The sequence below is a fragment of the Pseudomyrmex gracilis genome, unplaced genomic scaffold (genome assembly GCF_002006095.1).
Source record: "Pseudomyrmex gracilis isolate BER0280 unplaced genomic scaffold, ASM200609v1 scaffold_3824, whole genome shotgun sequence".
Taxonomy (NCBI): domain Eukaryota; kingdom Metazoa; phylum Arthropoda; class Insecta; order Hymenoptera; family Formicidae; genus Pseudomyrmex; species Pseudomyrmex gracilis.
Window position 1 is genome coordinate 1 of NW_018024408.1, and position 7,003 is coordinate 7,003.

The 7,003-nt window shown below is 29.8% G+C and overlaps 1 long non-coding RNA gene across 1 annotated transcript; it reads left to right on the forward strand.

The window, feature by feature from the left end:
• The first annotated feature begins 1,117 nt into the window (after positions 1 to 1,117).
• LOC109863256 lies at positions 1,118 to 2,636 on the forward strand. The gene is made up of 3 exons (XR_002251310.1): positions 1,118 to 1,297; positions 1,384 to 1,467; positions 1,776 to 2,636. It is a non-coding gene; the product is annotated as an uncharacterized LOC109863256 (long non-coding RNA).
• Positions 2,637 to 7,003: the final 4,367 nt, after the last annotated feature.

The window sequence follows — 7,003 nt, forward strand, 5'->3', positions numbered from 1 at the left end:
TGTATATTATTGTATATTTTATATTTGTAATATAATAAGATAATAGTAATAAATTCAATTATATTAGTAATAACTAACTTTATGTAAATATATATTTTGTATTATAAACGTGTGTCATCTTTATATTTACATTTTGTTTTAAATTTTAAATGAAATAATCGGTTCCAGTGACAGTACCCCATATTACTTGGTTTAAATACTTTTGTGACGTTATAAACGCCGCGCATGCGCGTACAGCNTCTCCAATATCGGAACACTGACGTACCGCCGAATAACGCCCGATCGGAAGAAGCTGAGTCGCGTCGCACTTGTTTCTTTACTCCGCCTCTTGTTGCTAAGACATTGCATGAGAGAAACTATTTTTTTTCCAGCTGATAATTGTGCACACCTATAAAGTCCGATCAGTGCTCTCCTTGCGCTCATTGGCTCACATTTATTAATATATTTATTAATAATTCATATCTCAATAACTATTGCGAATTTTGCAAACTGGTAAATAACTTTTCTGGATAAACACCCAGCGTATGGCTTTCATTGACAGAAAATTTCACGTTTGATTTTCAAAAGCCTTAAAACTCATTAATAATTATATTAATAAAATTTTTTCTTTTAACTATGTTATACTATAAACTACCGATTATTAAGGATATAAAACAAACACAAAACCCATAAAATATAATTATTTTTGTATCGTTTATTAAAACATTACAACAAATCATTGATCCCTTATGAAGCACTTTGGCAACAAACACTGTACTTTCATACATAAGGCAAAATAATATGTAAATAATATAGTTGTAAGATCGAATATCTTGGATATAATTAAATTAAGGTATAGGCAGAATTCACTCACTATTCTGCATTCATTATTATTTTTTTACAGTATTTTTCCACAATCGCTATATAATGAGCAAAACTTCCAAGCGTAATATACGATAGCTGACTTGCAGATAACAACGCGCTGAACGGTGATTATTAATAAGAGTGTAAAGTATCAGTAGAAAGAATGCCATAGCAACACTTTTAATAAACTTTGGTCTTTGATCTATAATTAGAACGTTATCAAATACGTAACGATGTGCTTTTTATTCCGCTTTTAGTCCGTCTCTTTCTACTGCTCGAAGTTGGCTGAAGCGCCGAGCGTACACGGCTGTTCGCCTGTGTGTGTATCCTCTCCACTTGCTGCTGCAAGCGTCTCAAAACTGGCATCTCTGATCAGAGGCAACAAGCTTACACAAAATCGCTGAGCAAGCAGTCAAACTGCCAGCTTCAAAGTGGAAACATTCAGCATATGTTTGTGAGTATCGATTTGAGTCACATTCGGCTCGTTTGTAATTTCTAGTCGCAGTTGTAAATTATTAAACATTATATTCTTTTTTTCAGTAATCAGATGTGGTTATTTTGTACTAAAATTTTCTGAAATTTTTCGATTCTTTTTGTGACTGTGACTTGCCTTACAGTAGTTTGGTAAATATAATCGTTTAAAATTCACTGTTTTTCTTATTGTGCTTATAACCGTAGAAGTAAAAAAGCTCCCACACAACACGAGTGATTGTCGACTTATAGTCGATCTTTTTTAGTCAACTTATAGTCGACTTTCAAAAGTTGACTTTAAGTTGATTTTCAAAAGTCGACTATAAGTTGACTAGAGTTGACTATTTGCCGACAATTAGATGGCTTTGAAAGTTGAATTAAAGTTGACTTAAACATAATTGTTTTTGTCATCGCGCTAATCATCGTACTTATGCATTTGTGTGTATATCTGACGCCTCCAGCCTTACAAGGGAACCTCACGAACTCGAAAATTCTGATTTTGATGAAACTTTGCACACATGTAAAAGGGATCAATAGATAAATATTGACAATTTCCGTTGCTGCTAAAAAACGGAGTGAAATCACCTCTCATAGGTAGAGCGACTTCTTACTTTTCTCAATTAATCTCGAAAATTATTGGAGATATTGAAAAATGTTTAGACAAAAAAATTTCATTAAAAAAATCCTCTATTTAAAAAAGTAATAACAGAAACCGCTCGTTTTGTGATAACAACCAATATAAATAGTAAAAGGTCTTAATCGAGCAAGAAAAACACAAGGTTTATATAATAATATGTATTTTCATTTAATGATATAATAATATGTATTTTTATTTAATGACACATAGAATGGTGCTAAACGTTTCTTGCTCTAACTTGAGCTCTCATCAGTAGCGTTATAAATTGATTAAAAAGAAACTTTCTTATTGATTAAAAAGAATAATCGCAATAGTAAGACGCAGTATGAACACGCATGTGTGGTGATGGAATATTTTTCTTCAATCTACGTCGGTTTTAATATTATTTTGGAATGATCCTACCTTCAAACATCGTCTTCTGTTTGTGATCTGTTTTCTCTAATTAGTCATTGTAAGGCAGTATCAGTGGTTGAAATAAAAGATAAAACTGACAAATCACTATGAATTAAAAATTAAAAAAAAATAAAGAAATATAAAGTAAGTAATAAAGATACAGTGTACGCAGTGAGTTATAGTCGAAACGCTTACTCGGAAAACAGTTTTAGAATTTACAGTCAAATGTTGTGAACAGTACGAAAGGCAGTATATTTATAGGTGATTTCCCTCTATAAAGATTGCCAGTAGAAGGGAGAAAAACACGTTAAATTTGAATTATTTCATCCTATTTAGAAGGTCGAAATATGATCGATTTAACATATCCAAATCGTTAATCAAATTAAGATCGTGAGATTGTTTTTTTATGTGGATTGTTTCTGAGATGAATCTCTTGCAAAAATTTGACTCATAATCCAAGATTCGTGTATTATCTCAATCAAAAGAATGGTTGTATTCTACAATATGTTTCGAGATAACAGATAGGCTTGAAGTGTCACGTTTAATGTTACTCTAAGGAACAAAATATAAAGTGTGTGATACTCTAAAAACTTACCTTTTTAAAAAAAGGTAAAAACAGNCCTACTTCTATTTTGCATGAATCTCGCGTATAATAGGCACGGTGTGCTCGCGCAGTTCGAGCGCAACTTCGTTGCGCGTGAAACTTGGCGCGAGGCACTACCGTGCCTCTTGATAGTATGTTCTTTAATTCTTGTTGTTAACTGCTTCTTGGCTCTATCCTCTATTTATTTATATTAATAGAATTCAAAAAAATAAATTAAGTCAATCAGAAGGGCAATATTGAGCCGTGGCAAGATGTTTTGCCGTAAAAAAGTAGAGAATATAATTGAGACGTTTCGACTTTATTTTTAAGTTCTTATCAATCTAAAATGTTTTTTTACAATCGGTTATACAAATAAATGGATTATCAATTAACAAATTGTGTGTGCTTACATACCGTTAATTATAAAATTGTCATATGTGATTGTCAGAAAACTCAAATTTAAAAGTAGTTGTTATATGTAAAATCAAAAACTTGACGAATTACAGGTACAGAAAATATTTGAGTCATGTTTGTCGTGTAGTTTGTAACTGACTGAGGAGTTTGAATCCGATGAGCGACTACCATCTAAGTATATGTTAGTATTCACATTTATCAATTATCGGTAAATATGTTTCATTTAATAGTTCTGTGTCTTTCATCAGATTCAAACTCTCCCTCTGCTTTTTAACATGTATCATTCTAGTATCTTTGGTGATTCAAAATTAAATTTATGTCCTGTTTCTATTGCATGTTTAGCTAAAACGGAAGTTTCTGTTTGTTTTTCTTAATATAATTGTTGTGTTCTTTCAGTCGGGTGGCTAATTGTCTCTTTGTTTGTCCGACGTAACTTGCATCGCATTGTTCACGTGCGATGCGATATACAACGTTATTGTGATTTTTTTGGGATATAGTGTCCTTGTGGGTTTTAATAAATTTTGTCAATTGATTTAAATTTCTATAAGCTGGTTTGAATGTCGTGTTATTATTTATTTTTTATTTTAAATTTATTGTTATTGTCTATAAAAGGTATGACAAAATAAAACGGTTTTTCTATATTATTGTGTCAGAGAGGTATATCATTAACGTTTATCTTATGATTGTTTAGTTTTGTTGAAAACAATATTCTCAATTTCTTATTTATTTGATCGAAAATTAGTTGTATGGGGTAATTATTATTAATTAAGATGTTAATACATTGTTGTAGATTCTGTTTATAGAACTTTGGATGACAATAATATAGCTCTCTCTACTAATGAATAAATTGTTATTTTCTGAGTAATTGAGTTGTATGAATAATGATTAATGTATCGACCGGAAAATGTTGGTTTGTGATACCAATTACAAACCAACTTATTTTTGTCTATTATGATGCTAATATCGAGAAAATTGAGTACATTGTTTTCTTGTGATTCATATGTGAACTGTAATCTATCGTTGATAGAGTTGAACGTGCTCATAACTTTGTCCAATTTGTCTTTCGGTATAGTTATTATGTCGTCAACATATCTGTAATATATTGGTATATTAAATTTCATTGTATCTAATGCTTTCAGTTCCAGATCTTGTAAGGTGATGTCAGCAATGGCGACATTGGTGAACCCATGGGGGTGCCAAAAGTTTGCTTATAAATCTGATTGCTGAAAGTAAAATATGTTGACGACAATACAAATTGGACGGCCATTATAAATTCTTGTTTGTTAATTTTCGTATTTAATTTGATAAATCTCCATCTATTTGCTACGTTGTCTAGAGCAAGTTCAATAGGTATATATTTGTGAACATAGATATTACGTCTAAGAAGCAAATGATATAATTATCGTTCAACTTCATTCCAGTGATTGTATTATATAAATGAAAACTGTTAATTACAGAGAATAGGTATGCTTTTATATATAATTCTGTAGAGGTATGTGGCTATGCAGTGTAGAGGGCTATTTATTGTGGATACTATTATTCTGTATGGATTGTTCTGCTTATGTATCTTGGGTACGCCGTGTGCTCTAAGTAATAAGGAATCGCTTGACATGAGTGAATATTTTGTGTGTTGGTTTATGAAATTCTTATTTTTCCAATCATTTAATATGTCTCTAAGTTGGTTTTTTATTTTGTTAATGGGGTTTTTGTGGATGATTGAATATGTTGTAATATCTTTTAGCATATCTGTTATTTTATTGATATAGTCTTCCTTTGTAATCGCTACTGTGGTATTGCTTTTATCGGCCCTTGTAAAGAGAATATTAGGATTATTTTTTAAAAATTTGTGTGTAATTCTTGTTTTGTTAAATAGATTTTTTTCAAAATTTGTCAATGGTTTGTCATCTTTTAGAAACTTATTGAGGTGAGAAAATGTTTCATTACGTATATATGTTTTCATTAAAGGGTCTAGTTTTTTAATGTTGTTTTCAACATCTCTTATCATTTTTATAATTACTTTGTTTTTTATATTTTTTACTGGTAGACAGAATTTGTTTCCTAGTTTTATCAATTGTGTGACTTCTTTAGGTATAAATGTGTTAGTGAGATTGACAAACCAACTATCATTTAATTCGATGTCAAACAGTTTCTTTTGTTGATAGTAGTGTGGTTCGATGTTAATTAGGATTGTGTTTGTAATTTCTGTGTTAGGAGGATTTAAGTGGAATTCGATGTTTTTGTGGAAAGTAAACTTTTTTAATGTATTATTATTTTGTGTGGAATCTTTTATATTTGCGTAATATTTAATAGGTGTAATTTTTTTTTAATTCTTTGTCTTTTATTAATGATATTTTTTTATTGAGAGTGTATTTTTTTGGTTATAGAATTTATTTATTGATTTTTCTCTAGAAATGAAAAAACTGTTTAGGATATTATTAGAAATTAGTTTGTATAAATCTCTAGTGGTATTATTTATTTTGTAGTTTAGTTGTTTCAGTATTCTGTAATTATCATTTATTTCTAACTTTAGAATTTTTGATTGTAATTGCTTAATTGTGGTGTTTAGTTTTTGATTATTTTTGTAATACTTGAGTTTAGGTATTGTTGACCAGATGTTGGAGATGTGTTTAGGTATGATGTTCGATTTAGCGCAATTTCTTAAAAATTTGTTTTATAGAGAGGTGTTGATAATACGGTACTTTGATTGAATCCAATCTTTTATTAAATGTTTGGCAGATCTTCCGAAATATATTTCTATGAAGGTGAAGAATGTGTTTGTTTGTATTGTACTGTTGTCACGCATCTTTTAGCCAGCGGAGAATCAAACTAAGTGAGAAATGAGGTGTGATCTCCGGCTCCTTTTGGTAACTCCAATAAATTAAGTCAATCAGAAGAGCAATATTAACCTTATTTCTCACTTAGTTTAAAATTCTCCGCTAAAACACACTTTATAACAGTTATATTATCTAGAAGTAACAAGTAATGTAACAGTTGTTATGTTGATAGTTTATATTGGATATGTAACTTGTTACTTTTATGTAATATTATAATTGTTACAAGTAAAAATATGTGGTTGTAATATAACTTAGTTACTTTATGTATGTGTTTGAAAATACAAATTACAAGTAAGAATAATTACATATAATTTTAAAAAAATAATGTACAATAGTGATTATTCGTTTTCTGTATATTTACATTGTTTCGGGTGGTAATTATCATAAAAACAAGTAAAGCATAATATTGACTTGCACTAGGCACACTGTATGAAACCTCTGTTGCCGCAAAAACATTTGTGTATTAATAATGACATAGTAAAGCATATCTCGTTCACATTTAAAAAAATCGTCTGGTTGCTGATCAGTTTCGAGGCAAACCATGCGTATTTTATCATAGCGTGGATTGCTGATGCACTTAAGTATAATATCAAGAAATGAATTTTTATTTCATCTTCACGAGAAGATACCCAGCAAAGACAGAATATAACTGCTATAAGGTAAAAGTACCTATAATGGAACAAATTTTGATAAAAGATTTACATTTTCATTAAAATTGAATTATTAAAAACAGTAATATTAGAAATTTTTATAGAAATGAAATGACCAGTGTTTTTTTAATCAGAAATGATTTTAAAAATTTTTGTTTAATATTAATAATATCATAAT